Source organism: Nymphalis io, chromosome 11, assembly GCF_905147045.1.
Source record: "Nymphalis io chromosome 11, ilAglIoxx1.1, whole genome shotgun sequence".
Lineage (NCBI taxonomy): Eukaryota > Metazoa > Arthropoda > Insecta > Lepidoptera > Nymphalidae > Nymphalis > Nymphalis io.
In genome coordinates, this window is record NC_065898.1 from 9,692,347 (window position 1) to 9,707,669 (window position 15,323).

Here is a 15,323-nt window from a genome sequence, read left to right on the forward strand (position 1 = left end):
TTTGCTTGTCTTATTATATAAATTAGGAACAAACACCTTTATATAATCTGTGTCGATTGCTTATTGACATAAGTCTCTCTTTCACTTTCCCTAAACAAATAACCCGTCAATTATCATTATATATTCATTTCACCTAATAACTATACTTATTTCCGCCAACTATATTTGCGGTTGCTCTTACTGAATTTGAAATTGCCTCTATTGTGAAATAATAATAATTTAATAAAGAGAACCAAATCGTTATTCAACATTAACTTTCCATTATAAGCTATTGAAAGTAATTATTTATTAATAAAAAAATATATGAATTACATATAAGATATCCTAAAAATAAAAACACCGCTGGTTTAATGCAAGCTATTCCGTAACGCAAGCCCAATATATTAATTTTAAAAAATCCTGACAACGAGAAGATCATTTCATGGAGTCGTTCAAAAGTCTTGAACTTAACTATAATTTTAATAAAAAGTATTATTTAGTTAAAACGTCCTAATATAAATAAATATATCAATAAGCATAATAAAATTAAGAAAAATAAAAGACTTCAAACGTCACACAGAGGCATAAATGGCGCCATAATAAATAACAGTTATTTTTATCATCAATAAAAGCGTTATCATCAGGATATGAAAATCCAACAGTAGGTTGAGGAAACGATATCGCTTAAAGAGTTACATCCGGTTTAATATAAAACGACACTTTATTTATCCTTTGTAAATGCATATACTTATTTAATAAATATATACAGCTTCAGTATACATAATATTATAACTATATAAAACAGAGATGGTTTTTTTTATAGAAAAGGAAGGCAGACAAGCATATGGGAGCATTAGACATTCGCATTGTAAATATGTTAACCATTGTTTACATCACCAATGCGCCACCAACCTTGGGAACTAAGATTTTATGTCCCTTGTGCCTGTAATTACACTGGCTCACTCACCCTTTAAACCGGAACACAACAATACGAAGTACTGCAGTTTGTATATATTATTTGTTTATGTATAAAAAAATTGAACAGGATTATGATTGAATCAAGAATATCTCCCATGGTTAAACAATAAAAAAATCATATTTTAAAAAACCCTTATCTAGTATATATTTGTAGGGCTATTCTGTAAGAGAAAACTCGAAAGTCACCGCAGAAATCGGTCGTGAAATGTCCGAAAGTGATATGTGACATTGACCGTAATAATTATAACATTACACGAATAGACAACAAAATAGTAAATTTACAGAATATCAGAATATACGGATGTAGTGTAATGTACACAAGCCATATATAAATATAAATAGAAGTTTAGAAAAGCCCTTGATGATTCAGTACATTTTCGAAATTAGTCAAGACGTAACATTGAAGTATTGTTTAGGAATGTACACATCAAGTATTATTACGATGTTCCAATTATTTGACTGCATAATTGAATGTTTACTTATTACCTATTAGATGTATACTTTAAGGAGATATTTTTAAATTTTTTACACTAACTGTTATATATGTACTCGCCCATATTTCTGCCCACGATTGTCAGTGAAAATATTCGTCTATTGAGCCATTATGGCTATTAAAATGTATATAGACATTGATACATATGTGCATAGATAAAATAACATGTTATATATAATAGGACTCTACGCGTAGCCTCAACAATTCATGTCGAAACAAATGATGTTCTGGTGACGAAATATTAAATGTGAGCGTGTCTGCACTCTTTATAAAAATTCTTGATACAATTGTTCGGAACAATGAAATAATTTAGTTTGTTTGCGAAAGCCGTGATTGTGTTTAACTGCGTAACAATATAATCTTGTGATCACGAGATTTGCGGTGGGAGATATGTACTTCATAATGTCACAAATCTTTGAAGTTTCTTTTGTGATTTTAATAACATTTTAATAATAAATATTAAAGGTAATAGACAGTATAGGAAATAAGTCATAATTATGTGAATAAGAATGTATATTAATAAAACCTAACGTCTAATGCTGTCACTGGATTTGTCCAGTAAGCTTGCGGTAGATTAGGATGTTATTAATTCACGTGCCTTATTATCTTTTTGCACTACAATACGGAAGATTAAAATTCACCAAGTCGAGCATTTTATTTATTTACAGTTCAAAATTAGTCACATTCTCACCAAACTTTATGAAGAAAATCACTTATAAAGTGGCGCGTTCACTTCTATCGTAATAAAAAATATATGTCATAGAAATCTCAAACGTACATTAATTTTTACTTATTATAATTAAAATGTTTAATTTGATATTACTTAGTGAAACATTGTAAAGCAGCGAGAAAATAACCAATTGTTTATATTTCTTAAGAACAGCTGCAGTATCATATTAGCACTGGCCAGTATAGCAATTCCTTAAATAATAAGCTACATTTGAGCCATAGGTTTTTCGACGCGGTGTACAATTTCAAAATCAGTTAAACACCGCTGGGTGACGAATGTGTTTCCATTTGTCATTGCAGCGGGGTACCCGAGCGATTTCTTTTACTCTTGTTATCATGGGGGAATACAATTTTAAATAAAATATTATTAATGATATGCGTCTGTAACTTCGTTCGCGTGGACAATCGAGATAGAGTTTTTTATCAAAATACGTCCACATAGGATAAGAACCATAAATTCTAAAAAAAAGTGATAAAATATAAATATAGTCATAATCAACGAATCTATCATATGTTATATAAAAAATAACTCTATATAATCACTAGAAAAAAATTATTAATGAGAGGTTAGATTACTATTTACTGTTTGTTTTTTTTTTTGTAGTAAGTAACAGCCTCTTCGAGGAGAAGGTGCGGAGCTTATTTCACCAAGCTGCTACAATGCGGGTTGGTGAAATACACGTTGCAGAACTTTAGTAAAATTAGACATATGCAGGTTTCCTCACGATGTTTTCCTTCACCGTAAAGCCCGAGATAAATTAAACATATGAAAATTCAGTGGTGCTTGCCCGGGTTTGAACCCACGATCATCGATTAAGATGTTATCGGTAGAATCTTTATTCGGAAAAAGTGGTAGATTTGAACTTATCAATGAGAATTCAAAAGTTCTTGTAACAACATTTCAATATAGTAATAAATGTGAAACTTCATATAAGAAATATAAATGATTCACTCAATCGTTACATGCGAATAAGGAGGATCATAAAAACGCTTTGCAAGCAACTTCGACCTCGGATTTTTATTCTTGCACTGCCCAAATATTTTTGTTTGTTTATTACTCCACAAAATGATTGGTCAAGAATACATGCATACTATGGTCATTGTTTTTGGGACACGTACAAATTATTTTACAACACGAAATTGACAATGATTTCACATAATAATGAATAAGTTATCTACATCGAATGTTTGCAGTCACGTCTGTCTCCTAATCATACTATGAGTAATGATCATGCCATTTTGGGAAAGATTTTTTCGAAATATATTGTATTATTTTCCTAATATAATTAACGTGGGTAATAGTTATCATTTATAGAATAATATTAAAATGCTACCATTTTAATTTCATTAAATACTAATATTTTAATTCAGCGTTTTAATACTGATAGCGATAAGCTTAAATCGAATGTATTTAGTTTTGGTTAAATACTTGCTAATTTAAACTGCTATTTAATTTAACGTAGATATAAAAATGCAACATAAATAATTATGTAAATCCACATACTATAAAAAATACACCAATGCACAGCCGTAGCACAATAGTATGTGGACACGAATATTAAAAAAACTGCTATGTAACGTTTACTACGTTAACTTTACCAATAATATATAAAGCTATATAAAAAAACGTAATTACGGGTAACGATAATTTGTACATACACGATCACGTGATAACGACTTAAAAATTTCAAATCTTATTTCCAGACACTGTCCCCATTCAATCATTCATTTATCTCATGACAATCAGATGTTTTGGCAACAATATAAAAGGGCACTGGCAACACAATACAGGATATTGGCATTGTGCAAGCCATTCTATCTACGTTCACTGTCTATGATCAAGATAACCTGGCGTTAAATATTTCATGTTTGTATGTTGTCATTGTCAACCGACGGTATGATTGAAGTTATTTCTCGTATATTATAAATGGCTTGAGGTAATAATTACATCAAAAGTTATTATTATTCCTAAATAGTTAAGTATTATAATAAACTACATTGCCTTCTCTCCTTTTGAGGCGAAGTATTTGGAGCAATTAAATAAATTAATTAAATTAAAAATTAATTAAAGCAGTAAACCTAGACGGTACCTATCCAGATAGCCCAGTGGCTAAAACTTGTAAAACTTAACCGACGATCGCGGGTTCAAACCTGCAAAGTATTATAATTATTTTTCTATTATCTAACCTATTCCTCGGTTCCGTTCAACGTCTTGAAAACAAATATGACTCTGTGTGCGTAAATGCGAAAGTTTGTGAGTTTTGTTCATTTCAATCACAATAAAATGACGGATGGTAATTTAATAAAAAATCTTCTAACCGACTTATATAGCGGTCGATTATAGCGTGGACATGGATTACTTTTTAAAGAAATTATTGATATTTTATGGTTTCGTTACATTTTTATAATTAATTTGTAATAGCTGTTTATTTATGGTTTGATATCAAACGTAATTTCTAATGTTTCTATTTGCAATATGTTATACGTATTGTGTTCTCTTTATTATGTAACGATCGTGATGAAAAAGACTTATAATAAAAGGTGTGATCTATTGCTTAGAATATAATTTATCTAGACATAAATTATAATATTGCGTTATTTATGTAAAATGCAAGTACATATAGATAAACATAAGATGTTAAGACAGATATGAATAGTAAATCTTGATTTCAAAGTTGTTGGATTATGAACATGGTTTCTGATAAAACATATTTTCTGTGATATTCTAAACTAGTTTTGGCGATGGTGATAAAACTATTTAGTATACTACATTCGTTCATTCGTTTCGTTTGACAAAATTACTATTTATTGTACGCTCATAACGTATTCTATCGCCACGCAGTTATGCTTAGTATCGTTGTGTCGTTTTGAACGGTGAACATAACATCTTAGTTCCCAAGATTGGTGCCGCATTAACGAGTTGTTAATGTATTTAAAAAAGGGCGCCCTTATAGCTAAGATGGCGGTCTAAGAACAAATTACAAATTAGAAATTTATTATGAAATTAAAAAAAACAATAAATATAATTTGGCGGGCCGTTTTGCGTGGTTGGTAGATACATGCCTTTCACGCCGAAAGTTGTGGGCTCGATTCCCACCCAGGGCAGACATTTGTGTGCATGAACATGTCTGTTTGTCCTGAGTCTGGGTGTAATTATCTATATAAGTATGTATTTACAATAAATATAAAATATACATATAAAAGTATATATAAAAGTAGTATATGTAGTATATGTAGTATATCAGTTGTCCGATTTCCGTAGTAGCTCTCCTTAATTTGGGATCAGATGGCCGTGTCTGAATAATGTCCCTGGATATAAAAAATATATATTATGTTATAAACATATTGTGTTCATATTAATATAGACCTTAAATATCTTCCTATGTTTATTATAAAAACAATCATTTGTCAAAATCATTGTTACTTACTGATAAGGTTATCGACCTCGATGATGGATATTTGTTACCTATTTCATACAAAATACACAATCTAAATAGACATTAAGTAAAAACTAAACTAAATTATCGTTGCTTTAAACATGCAATCGGCTAGACATATTTCAATTCAATACAATTTAACATTTAACCGTCAACGCGAGGTTTTCAAGGAAAATTTTCACTAAAACGAATTCTGTCACATTAAAGTGTCTGAATTGTTTCATAATAATTTTGAAACAGTTATGAATAACTTAGTTACATTTTAGCTGTATTTCGTAAGCATCGCACATTGTCGTAGATTTGTGGTTATTACTACACAATTGATGTTAGAACGTTGCAGTTACGACTGCTATTTTATTTATTTCCTGTTATTTATATGTATTAGTTTTTTTTTTGTTATTTGTGTAAAAATACTGCCAGTGTCGAGTGTATAATGAGGAAGACACAAAGGAGGTTGATTGGTTTGAAATATTGTAGTTTTTTTTAATTACGTCATTGGTAATTGTGCAACAACATTGATTACCTGAAATATCATGAAATATAAAATATTAATAGATAAATAATTCATATTACTAGAAGTACATATAAACCAATTAATATAATATATATTTTATATTAACAAAAGAGTATTCATGCCAGTAAACATAAAAAACGAAAAAACTATTAGTTAATATCGAAACCAGTGTAAGATCCTTAAGTAATTATTATCAAAAAAGGGCAATAAAAACTATAAGAAATGAATTTCATTTTTCATTACGCTAAAGCGATAGCGGTTACATAAGGAGTTCAGTGAAAGTTAAATCAATAGAATTCTTATGGGTGATTAAATCTTACTTCACGAGTAAGTACAATGGGACTAATAGTCGAGTACCCGTGTGCACAATACTTACTGGTAAATCACCAGGTCTTTTGTACAGTAGATTGGAGGGTTAATGGGCTTTCCCACGTCACTTCATATGGACTAGTGACGTGTCAAGTAATAATTACTCAGCGTGTGGTCTCTTTAACCCACTTCGACACAATTGGATATTTTTAATAATAATTGATCAAAGGGTTAATCCAACTGTTAGAAAAAGGCTACCTAATTTTAACTAGTCTTAGTTATTTTCGATTTTTTTTCTGGATATGAATAACTATAATCTATTGCAATTTTTTTTTTATTTCATTACAATTACACACGTTATTAAATAAATATTTAAATATTTCATATTCCCATTCTACATTTAAACTAACGACATACTCTTTAGTTGCTTCTTAGATTGTAAGCATTGCAACACAATATTATACAAACAGAAATTTACATAATACATTAAGCCATTTAATGGGAAATAATGTAATAATTTAAAGAAATTACTAACATTTTAAAATGTAATGGGCTAACATAAGAATATCATTATAAATTCAGGAGCACTAAATGACCGTGCTTTTTTATTTAAATGCAAAATTCTTATAAAATTCAATACAATGATGACGTCAGTTGCATCTCTCCTTATTGTTACTTGAGTGAATAAATTATAAATTAGGGATATTCACTAAATTTCATAATAATACAGTTTTAGGGAACGGTGAGCAACGGTTCCCAAGCTATAAGAAGGGTCCAATACGTTACAATATATTACAGTAACAGCCTGTTAATGTTCCACTGTTGGGCTAAGGCCTCCTCTCCCTTTTGAGGAGAAGGTTTGGAGCTTATTCCACCACGCTGCTCCAATGCGGGTTGGTGGAATACACATGTGGCAGAATTTCGATTAAATTAGACACATGCAGGTTTCCTCACGATGTTTTCCTTCACCATCAAGCACGATATGAATTATTAACACAAATTAAGCACATGAAAATTCAGTGGTGCTTGCCCGGGTTTGAACCCACAATCATTGGTTAAGATTGACGCGTTCTAACCACTAGACCATCTCGACTTATATACAATAAATTAACGATATGATTATTTAACTCACGTCTATGTAACGCAGTCATATCTATTTTTTGTAGCTGCGTTACATTATATAAAAATATTTATTAATGTAATTAAATTTATTATCGTATATCATTTTTATAAATTGATACGTAGGTATTGTTAAATTCACTATCACCTTACCAAGTAAAAAATAATTTCGTAAGATATAACACAGTTGCAATCGTTTTTTACGATTGTAGTAAGTAAATCTTTTGATAACAAATATCGCCCGCGTCAGGTACCCTATATCCTTTTCTGTACCCCAGACAATGTGTATGCAAAAAATGACTTTATTTATTTTATTTAAAGCGTAACAAATAAACAAGCAGACAAACTCACTTTCGCATTGATAATATTAGTAAGGACATAAAAGCGTCAAAGCACGCTGTCAGAAATGAGATTTATTAATCCATGAAGTAGTCTGTAAAATTATTTAAACCGAAATGAAACAAAAGAAAAATTTGATGATCCCTGATCTAATACCATTGTTTGCTAAATTATGTGACAGCTAATGACTTAAAGCTTACCGAGTTATTGATCAAATAAACTTATGTAAGAGTTATCTAACCGAATGCGGTTAGTGAATTATAACATCATTGCCTATCATTTTAAAGTCGAAATTCCCTTGTAGTAAATCTGCGTTGGTTGATTTGGAGATATAAAAAATTAACTGAACATAGAGTTAGACGGAAATGGCATCTATGTATTTCAGATAGCTTATTTTGATTGTGAAGTTATCAAATATTTTCATTGTTTGGATTATAACATATTCAAAAACATTACAAAATCAAGAATGAATCAATGCTTAAAACTTTACAAGACACATTTTATCAGATATTTATATTGTATTCTATTCATTCGTTGGTCTAAAATGATATCATTTCTAAATTGAACGTTTTTGCAACTTGAGACGAGTGGGCGAGAGACATAAAGGTCACGTCATATAACACTTTCTCGATGCGTGTGACATGTCGATGTGATGTCGCCCTAAGTGATAAATATGTCATATAATCACGTGTATGCATTAGTTTTTATTCGAGTTTCACGTTGTGCCCGACGTCTGTATTCGTAATAGACTTGGCTTATGTTATGTCATTAACATGACTTGTGGTAATGCACGAATGTATTTCAATGTCATTTCCATGATTCATCCTAACAATCAGATCTATCGAATTGTAGGTATATATACTATATTTTGAATAGTCTAACTGTGAATGACTTTTTGGGGAGAAGTTTTGGAGCTAAATCCAATATGTTGCTATGCGGGATATGAGGATCATCAAACACATAAAGATTTCTAGATGTTTTCATTTACCCGCTGACTATGTCATAATCATAACTATTTTAAGGAAACGGTGTTGCAGATTCTCATGGGCAGTGGTAGTCTTTTTTTTATATTCGCCGGGAGTGCAAATGACTCTACTCCACCTGATGGTAAGTGGTAGTAGAGTCCAAACGCGACGACGGCCAGTACAGACGGAAAAAACGTTCTGCACTAGCCGCCTTCGCCTTGCCGGCCCGCAAGATGCCTCTTCACGCCTTGTTTGAAGGAACCCGGGTTGTAAGAAGAGGGGAACACGTGAGCTGGTAAGGAATTCCATTTTTTGAAAGTGCGACAAAGAAAGGAGTTGCCAAATTTCTTTGTTCGCGATGGAATTGATGTCACAGTTAGGCGGTGACATCGAGAACCAGCTCGTGTGGACTTAAGAAGGAAGGGGGAAGCAGGAATTAGAGAGAATAATTCCTCAGAGCACTCGCCGTGATACAGTCGATAGAAAGCGCTCAGTGCTGCTATCTCACGACGCAATTGTAAAGGTTCAAGGGTGTTTGTGACCTTTACGTCGCCAATAATGCGTACGGCACGTCGCTGCAACTTTTATTCACTTAAGTCCTATAGTCAGGTGAGTCTCTAAAAAAATTAAGCAAATTATGCTCGTGAGCACTGCTTGAGTAGATTTCAATTAACAGACTTCTGTTTAGATTCGCTAGTATTCTATTTATTAATTGGTCAAAATTGCCTTATTCAATAAAATAAACGGATTTTTCACCCAGAGTATTGGAATTGCGATTCAAAGGCGAAGAAGAAGAAGGCGAAATTCTTTCAACGATTCTATCGCGATTTGTACAGTAGCTATTTTTAATTTGTTATTTGTATATATTTTTATGTAAATAATTCTTATGTTAATTATATATAAAACAAATACATAAAAGTCTAGTGTAAAGCATAATAGCGTTTTAGGCAAGTTTTACTGCCCCTTGGCTGCACTATAGGTATAGTCTTATATAAAGTCTTAATTAATACAAAAAATACCTTCACCGTGATTAATGACAATCTTTATATGTTGACATTATGATACTAAGTGTCAGTAAAGACAAGAATACGCGATGCACAGAGACGCATTAAACGATATAAGCTGTCATAAGTCCATTAAGCGTTAAGATGACTAACATACAGATGCACATTTTTACTACACTAGCTATTTTCTGCAGCTTCAATTGACAGTAGTAAAGCGTTCATTCATAAATGGTAATCGCGGAGAATTCCATTGTAAGAACCTACTTATAATATTTTTATTCGATCATTTTATAATAGACCATTTTATTTCAGCCGTGATAGCTCAGTGGTTAAAAGCAGAAAATCTAACCGATGATTCCGAGTTCATACCTTCGCTTCAAATAGGAGACGAAGTCTTGGCCCAGTTTTGGATTAATTACTTTTCTTTACTTTTTCCTTTTATTTTATAAACATATTTTTTTGTGTTCGACGGCTACACGGAAATATAGCGCTTGATGGTAAGCGGCTTTTGCCTGTATTCCTTTTTACTGTAAGAGTAGATAGCAAACGATTCCTGTCACTGTCAATAAGACGAAAATTACCGTGCAAGGTAGGTCCCCAACCTAGTTACTAGTAAAATAAAATCATATTATTTCAAGTCAATTTATTATACAAAAACAAACAGCTTTATTAATCACGAGGGCGTAGTATTTTATAAATAAATCAATGCAATAAATCATCAAAATAATATTATTGAATATGCATACAAAAACATAGATAACAACATCAGAACAATTAAGATAATTCTTAATATACCTAATATCGAAGCACACGATCGATCGTAAACAAAGCCAGATGTATTACGAGGTCAGACGTTGAACTGAAGTCACTAAATAAACATAACAATGGAATATCAATTCATTGGTTCCGTATAAAAAATCAATAAATATTAACTTATGTAATAATTTAGTTAAAAAGTAAATGTGAAATAAATAAACAAACTTTCACTTTGACCATTCACCAACATGTAGTGCAGGTGGTATGCATATATAAAATTAATCATTATTAATACCCTGGGTTATATAAGAACCTTTTTTTACTAGGGTAGGACTCACTGGTAGAATATGTATTCCCTGAGGATAATCTTAAAAAGTAAACGTTTATATCGAAAATATACACTAAATACTTTAAAAATTATACACAAATCAATTTATTTTGAATTATTTATCAAAATTAAATGTAATATTATATTCGATTTTATACATAGATTTTTCCGAAAAGTTAAAGATTAGTTATCAACTATTGTATTGTATTTTGTATCAGGTTTATTCATTTAATTAAAGTGCATATTTGTTCTCAAAATCGCTTAAGGAATTGACGTCAAAGATTCACATTTAACAGATATTTATTTTATGAATAAAATAAAACAAGATGTATGAAAATATTTTTTAACAATTACAAAAAAAGAAGAAGAGTTCATAATGGTTCTTCTCGATTTGCCGCTTCCAGAAAAAGGGCTTATAGCGATGACGTGTAAGTTACTACGCACTTTATCCAGAGACAATTATCGCTTACAATTTATTATTTTTATATAATTATAAAACTAAAAGTAGGTGTACTCAAATGTGAATCCCACGGGCGTCACGCTTAAGGTGCTTTGCCAAATAAGTAACGAGTCACTGTGACTGTTTGGGCGAAATTTTTGGTCCGTTGCATCCGTCGGCCTAAACTAATCGAGGTGGCGCCTTCTTGATTGTACTGTAGTCTCAAAAAGTGACGTCATATTTTATTATAATTAAACTTTTTGTATATGATAATAATGCTTTTACTGAATGATGCGTAAGTTTACAAATTATTATTACTATATAGTATATGTAGCTAATTGCAATCGAATAAGGAGTAATGAAAGTCGAGATGGTCCAGTGGTAAGAACGCGTGAATCTTAACCGATAAACGTGGGTTCAAACCCGGGCAAGCACCTTTGAATTTTCATATGCTTAATTTCTGTTTATAATTCATCTCGTGCTTTTCGGTGAAGGAAAACATCGTGAGGAAACCTGCATGTGTCTAATTTAATCGAAATTCAGCCACATGTGTATTCCACCAACCCGCATTGGAGCAGCGTGGTGGAATAAGCTCTAAACCTTCTCCTCAAAAAGGGAGAGGAGGCCTTAGCCCAGCAGTGGGACATTTACAGGCTGTTACTGTTACTGTTACTGTAGGAGTAATGATAAACAAATTTTAGATTTATGCAAAACAGTTCCAAAACAGTTCTTATTTAGGTTTTACTTATAAATGTAAATCAATGTTAAGCTAAGTTAAAGCCATATCTTTAATTAAAATACAACACTATTCCACTTACTATGTACTTATATCAACTTAAATTTTACTTCCAAATTTCCCAAAATAACTTCGCAAAAATTCATAACGCAATCCTTCTCGCGATTATTTAAGATCTCGACCAAATATATTAAGACAACTCAAAGTTGCTGATTTGGCTTTACTCCTTCTTCGATTGAAATAGGCTATACTCTATTTTCCCTCATTTATCAGGGAATTGTTCTTCATTTCATTGTTCGGGAAGACTACGGTACCCACGCGCACAGATATCATCATGAAGGAAGACGCGGCAAATCACGTTGACAGTAATTTAAAAAAAAAAAATATATGAATAATTAATAAATACACTAATTACATTTCTTATTGTAACCCTAACAGTTCGAAAGGGTAAAGGTCTTTGTCCAGTGAATCACGATTTAATAACTGCTCGATTCTGGATTTGAGGTTGAATCAATCACATATATACATAACGAATGCCTTAACCTGCTGCAGTCACGAGTCCACGAAGTAATGATATTAACTCAAATTCCGTTGTTTTTTTACTTTATTTTACTTTTATTACTTTAAAATATAATTAATTAATTGTATTTTTATTGAATCTTTGCTTATTTCGAAGATATTTACAATTTGATATTTATAAGTCACTCGTAGAAGTATTTATATTATTATATTTTATATCATGAAGAACGAAATTTTATTACCCCAGCGAGGCTTAATTTCCACGAAAAAACTTGAAATTTCAATACTATTTTTGTAACAAGTAAATTAATGTAATAATTACAAAAAATCGTTTTGTCAGTAAGTGTCTACGCACCCTCTTTTTTGTTTGTGTATTGCTGTTGGCCTAATTAGTCTCGAGAGCGTCACCAAACGGAGGGGTCGAGTACCTACTTTGAGCTACAATATAACACAATAACTCACTTTCTATTTATCACATAATATGATCAATATCGGCCACAGCGATCATTTTCAAAATAAACTAGCTAACTACGCTTTATCTAGTATCGTTCAAAATGAGTGAGAAAGTGGTGCCCTCTAATGGCTTTTGTTCCGGGAGTCGAATCTGAGCGTAATGTATTGAAGCCACACATATACCACGTATATCCCGAACCTTTTTAAATACACATTACAGATTTATTAATATAGAAATGAGCTTCTATATTAAATTTCCTTGATAATAAATAAACGAAACTACGTCTCGAAGATATTGTTGATTACAATTTTAAACTCACATTCTAGTAAATCTTTTGCATTATATGATTTTAAAATGTTACCAAAGCGATAAATGTGTGTCAATAGTAACAAAAACCTTCAAAGTTATTTTAATTGGTTACAAATTTACATATAAGAGTTGGTTAATTTTATTACGTTACCTAGATTGGCAGTTACATTTATGAATATATTTAAAACTAGTTTCGTCCCGCGGTTTTGCTTTCGTTTGAGGAGGTGGGTTTGGGGGGTTTATAAGTATCCCTGACGTGTATGCAAAATTTCATGATGGTCGGTAAAGTAGCTAAGACTTGTATGCATATCAAACAAAACAAACTCGCTCTTTAAGGATTTCCGTGTTGGTGTGTTTGTATTTTTATAATGTTATTTATAACTTAAATTATAACTAAATAAAATAAATATTATTTTATTTTAAGCATGAAACTAAAAAACAAAAGCGATGTACGTTTTCGTATAGAAAAACATATTTGTTTTATATTGTGGACATTAAGTATATACTGGACTATGCAGACGCACTCGTGGAAAATATTTAATATATTAAATAGCGATTACGCAGATGGATTTTTAATTAATCGTCATTAGAAGATACCCAAACGGATAAGTCTGAATAAAAATTGCACTTTTTAAACTATCTGATGTGGGCATAAACAAACATTACGCCCATATTAATGTACCTAGTTTATTTTAGATACCTAGAGTTTATTAACATTTGAATATCGTACCTATTTTTAAATTAAGAACACTCCTAAAAAGCACATTGGAAAAAAAAACATGTATAACAAATAGTTACTATATTAAGAATAAATTTATATGTGATGTTTAATTTTGGTATCATATAACGATGGCTCAAATATTATATAGTTTATTTATTACTGGAAATCTATAAATAAAATTGTTAGTTAAACTTTAACGCAACAAAATAATCTCTATAACTAATTATACTATCAATTTTTATTCAAGGTTTAGCAATCGCAATTAAACGCTTAATACATTAACATTTGTGAACAGTTGCAAACAACAGGGGTTATCATTAGATCGTTGCATTGCTATAATTAGCGCACACTCGAACTCCTGTGCCATTCATCAGATATTGACACAGATTAAATTATACAGTATAATCATTGCATATGTATTTATTGATACTCGGTTATGCTGTTTAAAATATTTGGCCGTTGGGATTAGTAGTCATTTCATTCATTTCATTTCAATTAGTAGTCATCGAAAGGATTTATAATTGAAGACAAACTGTAAATAAATATTGAGTAGAATTAATAAAAACAGAATTGCGTTGCTAAAATAAATTTAACTCTCTGATAATAATATATAGCAACTAAGTATGCGGGCCATGCACGGAAAAGAAAGGTGTTATGACGGAATACGAGAGCATCATGTCGTTTGCCGTCACGACATACGGTCGGTCTTTCCTCCGAGGAAGGATTATTTTACATAAAACATCAACATCTGAATCAAGTTAACCTTGTCCAGTAGTGGGACATTCACAGGCTGTTACTGTTACTGTAAATTTAAAGTAAAGGATTAAATTATTTGCTATAATATTAATTTATTTTTACCATGTCGTGAACTGGTAAGTTTAATCTGTGACAATGATTCAGCATGTTAAATGTTTGGCAATATGGAGTGAAACAGTGAAAGGTGGATACAAAAAGGACGCTTTCAGTTAAATTACCCAAAAGTGTTACTTTTTAACTGACACTTCTTAAAACAGAAAGTTTGTACATAAAACATAAAAGACGGATGTAAAAAGTAATAAATTGTTATCACAAATTGCAACGAATTTAAAACAAATTCGAATATGGAACAGTATATTCTAATTTTTTTTAATACGTGGCTTTTACGTACATTTTTTTTATAGAATAGGAAGGCGGACGAGCATATGGGCCACCTGAT